The sequence below is a fragment of the Lepidochelys kempii genome, chromosome 2 (genome assembly GCF_965140285.1).
Source record: "Lepidochelys kempii isolate rLepKem1 chromosome 2, rLepKem1.hap1, whole genome shotgun sequence".
NCBI lineage: Eukaryota > Metazoa > Chordata > Testudines > Cheloniidae > Lepidochelys > Lepidochelys kempii.
Window position 1 is genome coordinate 130,770,153 of NC_136381.1, and position 12,407 is coordinate 130,782,559.

Genomic DNA, 12,407 nt, shown 5'->3' on the forward strand with positions numbered 1-12,407 from the left:
ATTAGGATAGGAAACCCCACCCCTCACACACACACACTTTTTGAAGATCATTTATGCATTGCCTATTTGTGTCTTTAGGCACCTAAATACCTTTGAAAATCAGGCCCTTAGTGTCAAATCCAGCTCTCATTGAAGTCCACGGAGTCTTTCCATTGGATAGGGAGATGGATCAGGCCCCTAATTGCTCTGTGCTTCAATTCTCCGTCCTTCCTGCTTCTCAGTGGTGTCTTGCGGGTAAAGACATTGATTGGTATGAGGATGTTGGATATCATGATGATGATGAGGGCCATGAAAGAATATAGATAGATATCTAGGTCTACAGATCCGAGCATGACTGATGATTTTGGGTGTCTGACACTTTTCAAAAACAGGCCCTATTTAGGGGTCACAAACTGGACATCCAAAACACCCAGTAGTTATTTATTTATTTTTTTTAAAAGGCTCCAATCCTGCTGTCAAGGTTCCTTCCCCACTCTGAACTCTAGGGTACAGATGTGGGGACCTGCATGAAAACCTCCTGTGCTTACTTTTACCAGCTTAGGTTAAAACTTTCCCAAGGTATCAATTAATTTTACCCTTTGCCCTTGGAATTTCCACTGCCACCACCAAACTTTAACTGGGTTTACTGGGAAACGTAGTTTGGACACGTCTTTCCCCCCCAAATCCTCCCAACAATTGCACCCCACTTCCTGGGGAAGGTTTGGTAAAAATCCTCACCAATTTGCATAGGTGACCACAGACCCAAACCCTTGGATCTTAGGGCAATGAAAAAGCATTCAGTTTTCTTACAAGAAGACTTTTAATAGAAGTAAAGGAATCACCTCTGTAAAATCAGGATGGTAGATACCTTACAGGGTAATTAGATTCAAAACATAGAGAATCTCTCTAGGCAAAACCTTAAGTTACAAAAAAGACACACAGACAGGAATAGTCATTCTATTCAGCACAGTTCTTTTCTCAGCCATTTAAAGAAATCATAATCTAACACATACCTAGATAGATTATTTACTAAAAGTTCTAAGACTCCATTCCTGTTCTGTCCCTGGCAAAAACAGCAAACAGACACAGACCCTTTTTTTTCTCCCTCCTCCCAGCTTTTGAAAGTATCTTGTCTCCTCATTGGTCATTTTGGTCAGGTGCCAGCGAGGTTACCTTTAGCTTCTTAACCCTTTACAGGTGAGAGGATTTTTCCTCTGGCCAGGAGGGATTTTAAAGGGGTTTACTCTTCCCTTTATATTTATGACACCTGCATAGTCATGTGCATGTAAAGATCTCTGTGCTGTGGAGGAACCCCACTGACTTCAATAAGATTCCTCCATATTGGTACAGGGGGCCATCTGCATGCATCTGTTTTTTGCAATCAGCACTTGTGTGTATTGGTACGGATTATCCAAGTGCTGCTCACCTGGCCACCCTGTTACATCAGTGCTAGAGAAAGGAAGTGCTACAGATAAGAAATTCCTATAAAGATAGAGGTGTAAGGAGATCTGAGTTAGAACAAAAAAAAATAAAATTGATGGGTTCAAATTATGACTATATAAGACTACAGACCTTTTTGTGTCATAGCCTGAAGAGGGAGTTTTATAGTATAGAAAAAGAGGACGTTTTAAAAAAATGTCTCTGTACTGAAAAGGTTAGTAGTAAGAAAAGTTCAGATGGCTTAACTACATTATCAGAATTAAAATATGCATTGAAATCTAGACTCAAGAACATTCTCCTTTGTAAACCTGAGATCCTTGAACATGGCTCTTAAAATGTAAATTTGCAACAAAGCCAAAAATTCAAACTGCAAGAATTTGGGGAGAGATGGAAAAAGGATATTCACACACAGATATCAGTTTGCATAGGATGCAAATGAACTCTGGCCTAAATTGTTCTGTGCTACTCAGTACAAATCCAGAGTTACTCTCCGCTGAAGACAACGGAATTAGTTTGGGTTTACACTGGAGAACCTGAGAGCAGATTTTGGACAGGTCGACATTGCAAATTTACATTGGCACAGCCGCACTGATGCAGCTGCTCTGTTCTAGCACATGTGGTGAAGACACTTTAAGCCAATGGGAGACAGCTCTCCTGTCGGGTTCATAAATCCTCCTCCACGAGAGGCTGTAGCTATGTCGGTGGAAGAGCATGGATTTTTCACACTCCTGAGCAACGCAGTTATACTGAAGTACTTATGCAGTGTAGACCAAGCCTTTGTCTCTCAGAGTATATTATAGACCAGAGGGTATTTAACTGCATCCAAGGACAACTGACTGAGTTATTATGCTACAGAGGCCTCATTGAAAATATTCTTATGTTAAGAGTATCCACATCTAAAAGTGGAAGAAAAAAAACTGTCTTTGAAGACTTATCAAAGCCTTATCCCACAGCGCTGCAAGCATTGTATTTATGTTAGCATTGATTGCATCTATGAAGATAAAGGAGTTCTTAAAACTGTGTCTGACATAGCACGGTAAACTGTGACCCTGTATACAATAGAGCTAAAGAAAGAGGGTCTACTAATCCATTAAAGTATAGTTCATCATTTCTTCACATGGTATGTCTGGTTTTAGTTTGGTAACTTCTGTTTGTGTAAGTTCCTTGCAATTATTTTTTTTAAATGCCATTAGCAAAGCTATTCCACTCCACATCTCCTGAATAGTGAGAGTGTTTTGAGATATAGAACACTGATGAAAACAAATAATGAAATGACCCTTAATCATAACCCTAATGGGGGTGACATTTAAGTGTGCCTGAAAAATCAAAATGCATTACACCATTACCTAGCCTTCTGCTAATGCAAAATCAGGTTCAATAATAGCCTAGTTCATTTTTATTTAAATCAAGAACAGAATAAATTGTCTAAACAAAACAATAGCAATGCAAAACCTATGTAACTTTCTGTTATAATGGATCTCTCTCTTCTAAGAGACTGCATTTGATTCTGACTCAGACCAAACTAAAAATTCAAAATTTTACACAAGATGGAAATTTTGAGTTTTGACCAAACAATACCAGTACTATGTCTCTTTCAACCACAAAAAGACACCAAGACTGATGTGAGATGTTTCATGGGGCTTCATTCTTTCAACTAAATAAAAGGTTGAATGGGCCTCATAGGAGAAAAAATGCTTTTACAGTTTGTACATTGAGATTGAGACAGAGACTGTTTTAGTGAGGGGTCATTTTCAAATGGTCACAGCTAGGGTCTCTGAGTCAAGATTCCTGGATTCTATTCCTGCCACCAATCCACTGTGTGACCTTGGGAAAGCTATTTTGCCTCTCGGTGCCCTCACTTTTTCATGTGTAAAATGGGTATATATTACTCCTTTTTGAGCAAAGTAGGTAGCTGATATTCAGAGCCTTTTGGGTTGTTTCTATTAGGAGGGAAAAACTGATGATGGAATAAGATATTTAGTTGAAGAAATCCTGTTTATTTACAAAGAATGTACACTGTTCTGTTTCCCTGAAGGCAATAGGAATCAAACATCAAACATTGGGGAAAGTTTTCTTGCTCACAATTCAAAGCCTACTTTTCCAGCCATCACTGTGCTCAAAAAGGTCTCTTTCTCTCAGGCCCACATGCCAAACACTTCTCCGGCTGTTTCTTCCATTTTCTGGTCCTCTCTGCCTACATTTTGGCTGCTTCTGATGCACCTACAACACAGCACACAGTCCCTGCATGTGCAACCAATCTCCAGGCAACCCCCTCTACCTACATAGTCCAGCTTCTGGCCAGCTTTGCATGTTGCCTCTGTTTTGGAAAGTGACTCCCATTATTACAACTATCTTACTTCATGAAAGGGGCTTAATTGCTTCTTACATTTATGCTTAATGAAGGGCAGCTAGCATGCCCGCTAGTCTAACACCCCATCTTAGTTTTGCCCTTTGTCCCCAATGCAGCTTAACATACTGACACTCTAACCACCTATCCCAGAAAGAAAGAAAAAAAAACAAAAATTATAAACTACACAATCTTAGCTATTTACAAAGTGTCTTTCTGGGGAGATATTCACACATCACTAATCCAAAACAATTTCACGTCCGTCCACGTTTACCTGGAGCTTCTCTCTCCCCCTGCCTAATTTCCTTTCAATCTTGGAGGGTGATCTTTCCAAAGGCCCCCGGAGAGTATCTATTTTTTTTCTGTAGAGTCAGAAGGACAGTGTTTGCAATTAGCCTCACTACAAGGCTGTTTGGACAAGCTTGTGAGTAGAATGAATAATTCATTTTTTCAGTTCAGCAGCCAAACTAAAAAATAATAATACTTACTAATAAAATTAGAATCAAAACGGAGTTGATTTTTGTTCTTCTTGCCAAAATGAAAGCAAAAGAAAATTGTTCGGGTCAAAATGAAGCATTTTGAAAATACTGATTTGATTTTTTTTTTATTTCAAATGGTTTGTTTCAATTATTTTTCAAAAATAAACCATTTTGACATGTCAAAAATTTTAATTTTCAGGGCGTTGTGTCTGCAACTATTCACCAAGTTTGACCCATGTTCTCAAATAATGTTGGTGTCCTGAGGGAGAAAAAAAAAAAGGAGCATTTTTGGTGAATTTACTATTAAAAAATAATTGCTCAACTGTACTTGTGGGCAGCATGTGACTCAAACAACCCTGCAGTTTTTCCAGCCACCTGGCAAGTTGTCTCTGAGGATTCGTGAATCTAAAGACCCACCGCAGAGATGCATGGTCTCTACTGACTACAAACTTCTTCCCATTCTATAGTGGTGAGAATGTTCTATAGATGTAACCAGAGCGATGCATTCTTTTTGGATGGTGCAATCATTTCTCTCTCAACAGCTTAGATTTTTACTGTAATAAGTCAGTACCAGTTGTGTCCTTGGATCAATACTGATCCCATGCTGTAGGCACTAGTATCTGTGTCCAGTTAGAAAGGGGTTTTGAAACACAGGTAAGTTAAGACAGAAGCAGTCACTAGAGACCTTTTAAAACTCTGCTGACCACTGAAGTGATTCCCCTTCCTCTCCCAGCTGAGACAGTGTTTTTGCAATACTGGAAAACATTTAAATAAACCTTCTGTAAAGTCCTACAAAACTCTGCACATCTGCAAGTATCTGGGGAGTTGGCCCAATCTGAACAGCCTTATTTTTATAGTTCTCACTGGAAACCCCCCCTTCGCTGGTTGTGTACTCAGGGTATTTTACCTCTTCTTGAAACAACTTACATTTCTTTGGGTTCAGTTTCAGATTGGCAGCGTTTAACTTATCATAGACCACTTGTAAATGTTTAATTTCCTATTCAATGTTTTTAGTATGCCTCAGGACCACATCTAGGTCTAACAAACAAGTCCTGCCTTGTAATAACCTCTTCAATGTGGCTGGTGCATTATACAAGCCAAAAGCCATCACTTTAAATTGCCACAGCCTTTACCATGCTGTGAACACCCATTTTTAAGATCCAGTGTGGGAAGCCGGACTGAACCTGCTACATTATCTATTCACCATAATGAATGTGAATCATTTAAAGTAGGGTGACCAGATGTCCTGATTTTAGAGGGACAGTCCTGATTTTGGAGCTTTTTCTTACATAGGCAGCTATTACCCCCCACGCCCTGTCCCGATTTTTCACACTTGATATCTGGTCACCCTAATTTAAAGTGACTTCATGTAGTTTTCTATAGACCCTACACAATCTGGCACTGCCATCCTTTTTCTTAACCAGCACTATGGATGAACCCAAGGACAGGATGAAAACTCAATTATGCCTTCCTGATAGGTGTCATGAATAGCCTTTAAAACCTCTTCCTTCTTTGCTACCGATACACACTGAGGTGACTCTTTAATGGGCTGGCGTCCCCCATTATCACTGTTGTGCTAGACCTACCCAACATAGCCTATGCAACATATATCTTTGTTGGAACGGAAGAACTACTTCCAATTCCTAATCAGAAAGTCTGACCGTTCTGTTGCTTATTTAAATGAACAGCACTGTACCGGAACAAGTCCAATAGAAACTCTGGGAGCTCACTTTTACTCCCTTCAGTTTTCTTCTACCCGACCATTTACTAGATCCACTGGTTCACATTTTGAAGCTGTAAGTCCCTTTTTACTATTTGCTGCTTGTCAGCAACATTCATCAAAGAAATAGGAATGCATTCCTGCTTCAGATCCACACGAACTTTAGCAGCTAAAATTTCTCCAATACCCTGGGTTGCAAAGCTGCTCTTACGCTTGCACTGTCCTTTGCTAGAAAGCTACCTCAGCAGATAGCTATTACTATGGTTTCTGCCTGAGGAGGCAGGACAACTTGTTCACCGCAAACAATTTGTATATAAATAATTTCTCTCACCTGGGTCATATCTTTAGAGGGCATTCCCACAAAATGAATTTGTAGGACCCCTCTCCCTGCATTTACTACAGTTAGCTATAATGAAATCCAAACCAATTAATAGCTTGTCCATTGCCTCAGCAATCTGGATTTCTTTCTTGAATTTCTGAGGTCCAATTTTCAAATCCATTTTTCCCTTTTTTGGACTGGTCCACATTCCACAGTCTCTGTTTTCATCCTGGACCAATTAGATGGTTCACTTTAGATACCCTATTCTCCAGCCTGTTTACAATATTTGATCAATAACTGTTTCATTTGATCCAGTGCCCATTATCCCCACACATTTCACAGATCCTATTACCCATTCAGTAGCTATCATTGTTGTTCAACTGCTGAGACCTTAACAACATCTGTGGGGTTGATCCTCCAAGATTTGATATACTTCTCCACATGATTTTTCAGTCTTTCAGTCCATGTGACAACTTCTCTGTTAGTGAGTTCCAAGTTTGCCAGGCTTTCCGCATCTTCCGTAGGTCATGGAAAACCTTCTGATCCATGGCAATCAGGTTGCTGGCCACCTCTTCAATTAATTTTGCCATTCCAGATTAAGAGTGTTGCATCTGGGCTTCCCAATCCACCCAGACACTTTGTAGCTGCTGTCATAACAAAATTTTCATCTCTTCCTGCATTTCATGTCTCAATAGTTTCTGGGACACTTCCAGATGTTGTTGTCATTCCTTTTATCAAAGTGTTTAGCTCTTTTTCTAAAATTATTTTGGCCATCTTTGACTTCTTCAAGAACTTAACTCATTTTCTCCATTACAATTCAACAGGAATACCAGCTCACAATTTCTCACCTTGGAAACTGGATCCCACCAATGACACCAGTGCTACCCCTTTTTTTCCCAAGTGGGTTGCCAATATTCAAGGTCTTCCAGGTTGTTTCCATTAGGAGGAGAAACTGACGACAGAGTCAGGTGTTTCCTCAAAGCAATCTTGTTCATATACATTCTTTGTAAATGAAGTCTTGCTTCTCTGAACATAGTAGGAATCAAACAGGAGACAGTTTCTTCTCTCACAATTCCAAGCCTTTTTCCAGCCAGCACTCTGCCCAAAATGCTCAAGCTTGATTTCCTCCTAGGCCATTCTCCAAGTGCATCTCTGGCTGTCCCATCCCTTTTCTGGTCCTCTTTTTCTTCTTCTTGATTGCTACTGACTTCTGCTGACACAGCCCCTGATTTTGCAATCACCCCCGCCCCAGCCAAATCTTGTCACTTACATAGATCTGTGCCTGACTGGTGTGGCATGTGTTTTGGGTGGTGACTCCTACTGTTCCATCTATCTTACTCTGTAAATGGGCTTAACTGGTTCTTATATTTATCCTGAATGTAGGGCAGCTAGCACGCTCCCCAACATACATATACACAGAGAGGTACAGTAATATTTCTCTACTTCACATGGTTTTTGTGAGCCTTAATTCATGATAAAGTGCTTTGAGTGTCTCAAAAGAAAGTACAATGTATAACTGAAATCTTTTCTAAGAACATGAGATAATTTCTTGATGAAGTTGGGTGTAAGGGGAAGTTGAGATCAAAGCTGAGTTTCCATGCACTGTCACTTGCAACCCTCATGTGTAACAAGCGCTTATTGCTAGCTTTTCTGCTACTAGACCTGTAGAGGAAGAAATGTGAATCAAGTAATTAATGTGAGAAACAACCATTTATAAAATGAGCATTAATAATCCATGAAAGTGAGAAGCACCACTTTTTGATGACAGCACAATTTATGGTGTGAATCCTTTGCAAAAATGGATGTGTTCCCAATCCACTTTCATCTTTAAAGCTAGGCGTGTTCTTTTTGCAAAGGGAAATTATTTGGGTGTCCTTTCTACTTGGGTTGCAGAAGACTCTGCTATCTTGATTTTATAATTATTATAAAGCTAAAGTGCTCTTGCGGGAGTTCCTTTTCACAACCCGCAAGCACACATTACCTTATGAAGTACCAGTCATATCAGTCTGAAGGTCAAAAGTGTGTGTGTGTGTTTCACAGATCCAGAATACAACTTATTCATGATCCCTAGATACGAATTTCATTGATTTTTCAAATTACTTCTTGCAACACTCCTCCCCATATCATGGTGCAATATCAGCAGTTAGATCCATTGTCTTAGGCCCATTTTGATTGTTTGTATACATGTGCATGTACATAATTTGTGATTTCCCTTGAATCATAAAATGTGACATACACCCTATGGGTATGAATATCTTTACATTGTATCTATACTATTTTGTCCTTAACATGGAAAATACACAGGTGGCTATGGACTAGTGATGTCCGGTTTTGCTTAGTCTCTATTTTATAGATTATTTTATTATGGGGGAAAAGGGTAAACAGCTGCTCTGGTTATTCCTCTCTTGCCTAAGAATATATTGAGGAAGTCAAGGGGAAATAGGAGTGACCTCTCTAGTAATGTTCTAAGAGAAGCCCCACTACTGTGTCAGTCCTGAACTCAGGAGGTTGCTATGACTGAGAATACTGCTGCACTAGATACAAGTTATTTTGCAACAGGCATTGTTTGTGTCTTAGAACTGTAGTTCTAAAACATATAAGTGCACAGTCTTCAAATAAAAAGAAAAGGAGTACTTGTGACACCTTAGAGACTAACCAATTTATTTGAGCATGAGCTTTCGTGAGCTACAGCTCACTTCATCGGATGCATACCGTGGAAACTGCAGCAGACTTTATATACACACAGAGAATATGAAACAATACCTCCTCCCACCCCACTGTCCTGCTGGTAATAGCTTATCTAAAGTGATCATCAAGTTGGGCCATTTCCAGCACAAATCCAGGTTTTCTCACCCTCCACCCCCCCACACACAAATTCACTCTCCTGCTGGAACCCCGACCTGGGATATTCTATCTACTACCCAAGATCCATAAACCTGGAAATCCTGGGCGCCCCATCATCTCAGGCATTGGCACCCTGACAGCAGGATTGTCTGGCTATGTAGACTCCCTCCTCAGGCCCTACGCTACCAGCACTCCCAGCTACCTTCGAGACACCACTGACTTCCTGAGGAAACTTCAATCCATCGGTGATCTTTCTGATAACACCATCCTAGCCACTATGGATGTAGAAGCCTTCTACACCAACATTCCACACAAAGATGGACTACAAGCCATCAAGAACACTATCCCCGATAATGTCACGGCTAACCTGGTGGCTGAACTTTGTGACTTTGTCCTTAGCCATAACTATTTTACATTTGGGGACAATGTATACCTTCAGATCAGCGGCACTGCTATGGGTACCCGCATGGCCCCACAGTATGCCAACATTTTTATGGCTGATTTAGAACAACGCTTCCTCAGCTCTCGTCCCCTAAAGCCCCTACTCTACTTGCGCTATATTGATGACATCTTCATCATCTGGACCCATGGAAAAGAAGCCCTTGAGGAATTCCACCATGATTTCAACAATTTCCATCCCACCATCAACCTCAGCCTGGTCCAGTCCACACAAGAGATCCACTTCCTGGACACGACAGTGCTAATAAACAATGGCCACATAAACACCACACTATACCGGAAACCTACTGACCGCTATTCCTACCTGCATGCCTCCAGCTTTCACCCTGACCACACCACACGATCCATCGTCTACAGCCAAGCTCTGTGATACAACCGCATTTGCTCCAACCCCTCAGACAGAGACAAACACCTACAAGATCTCTGTCAAGCTTTCTTACAACTACAATACCCACCTGCGGAAGTAAAGAAACAGATTGATAGAGCCAGAAGAGTTCCCAGAAGTTACCTACTACAGAACAGGCCTAACAAAGAAAATAACAGAACGCCACTAGCCGTCACCTTCAGCCCCCAACTAAAACCCCTCCAACGCATTATTAAGGATCTACAACCTATCCTAAAGGATGACCCAACACTCTCACAAATCTTGGGAGACAGGCCAGTCCTTGCCTACAGACAGCCCCGCAACCTGAAGCAAATACTCACCAACAACCACATACCACACAACAGAACCACTAACCCAGGAACTTATCCTTGCAACAAAGCCCGTTGCCAACCGTGCCCACATATCTATTCAGGGGACACCATCACAGGGCCTAATAACATCAGCCACACTATCAGAGGCTCGTTCACCTGCACATCCACCAATGTGATATATGCCATCATGTGCCAGCAATGCCCCTCTGCCATTTACATTGGTCAAACTGGACAGTCTCTACGTAAAAGAATAAATGGACACAAATCAGATGTCAAGAATTATAACATTCATAAACCAGTCGGAGAACACTTCAATCTCTCTGGTCACGCAATCACAGACATGAAGGTCGCTATCTTAAAACAAAAAAACTTCAAATCCAGACTCCAGCGAGAAACTGCTGAATTGGAATTCATTTGCAAATTGGATACTATTAATTTAGGCTTAAATAGAGACTGGGAGTGGCTAAGTCATTATGCAAGGTAGCCTATTTCCCCTTGTTTTATCCTACCCCCCCCCCAGATGTTCTGGTTTACCTTGGATTTAAACTTGGAGAGTGGTCAGTTTGGATGAGCTATTACCAGCAGGAGAGTGAGTTTGTGTGTGTATGGGGGTGGGGGGGTGAGAAAACCTGGATTTGTGCTGGAAATGGCCCACCTTGATTATCACGCACATTGTAGGAAGAGTGGTCACTTTGGATGAGCTATTACCAGCAGGATAGTGAGTTTGTGTGTGTGGTTTTTGGGAGGGGGGTGAGGGGGTGAGAGAACCTGGATTTGTGCAGGAAATGGCCCAACTTGATTATCATGCACATTGTGTAGAGAGTTGTCACTTTGGATGGGCTATCACCAGCAGGAGAGTGAATTTGTGTGGGGGGGTGGAGGGTGAGAAAACCTGGATTTGTGCTGGAAATGGCCCAACTTGATGATCACTTTAGACAAGCTATTACCAGCAGGACAGTGGGGTGGGAGGAGGTATTGTTTCATATTCTCTGTGTGTATATAAAGTCTGCTGCAGTTTCCACGGTATGCATCCGATGAAGTGAGCTGTAGCTCACGAAAGCTCATGCTCAAATAAATTGGTTAGTCTCTAAGGTGCCACAAGTACTCCTTTTCTTTTTGCGAATGCAGACTAACACGGCTGTTACTCTGAAACCAGTCTTCAAATACAGAGCATCTCTCTTTAGAGACCTCCCATTCTAGCTTCAGATTCCCAATCCTTCACGGGCAGATAATAGAGTGCTAAATTTCATGAAAATAAAAAATTATATTAGAGGAGAGTAACAATAAATTTGCCTTAATAGAATGCCTTCTACCCTCTGGTTATGCACCCACATTTTCTATCTGTGATGTTTATTTTCTATCAGTGGGTGTCAGACTATACATTTAATTGTACTCAAAATGACATTGCTGCCTTTAGCTCTCACTTCTCTCCTCTTTCCAGATCACTTTGAAGTCTGATTCTATCCCCCGGTGTAGTCCACCTTTGGTGCTGGCTGGAAATTTGATTACAGCTAAATTTTCACTGTGGAAACAAAGCACTGCACAAAGCACATCTGCAGAGAGAAATTGTACAGTTGGTTTATTTACTTAGAAGGGGATTTTGAAAAGCTGTTAGAATTGGCCTAACTCTACTTCCACTGACATCAGTAAGAGTTTTACAAGAGACTTCAGTTGGGAGCAGAGTTGGGTCAAACTGTGAACACTTTCAACATTCTGACTTTTTTCATTGCTGTGTAGGTCATATATTTGCTTTCCTTCCTGCCTGTCTGTTAGGCTTATAGATTTTGTGTGTGAGAGAGAAATTTATTCTGTATGGTCTTCAGTGTTCTGTGTATGTTGGTGTGTAGCAGGGTGGCCATTTACAGAGAGCCTCCTCGTGGCCACAGGTCACTTTGCATAAACGCTGCCTCTTCTAGCCCCCTCTTGAGGGCCCCATATGAACTGCATACAGCCTTTCACGTGGATAATGAACACCCTTGCCTTAGGTTTGTTTAAATAACAAACTTAAAAAAAAAATCCTCAGGATCCCTAAATGAAGTCCCTCACCATGCACCCATCCATATTTAGCTCTGGTATTCTCTCACAGCAAGAGTTTTTCTTCTGTCCCAGTCTGTCCTCTCAGCT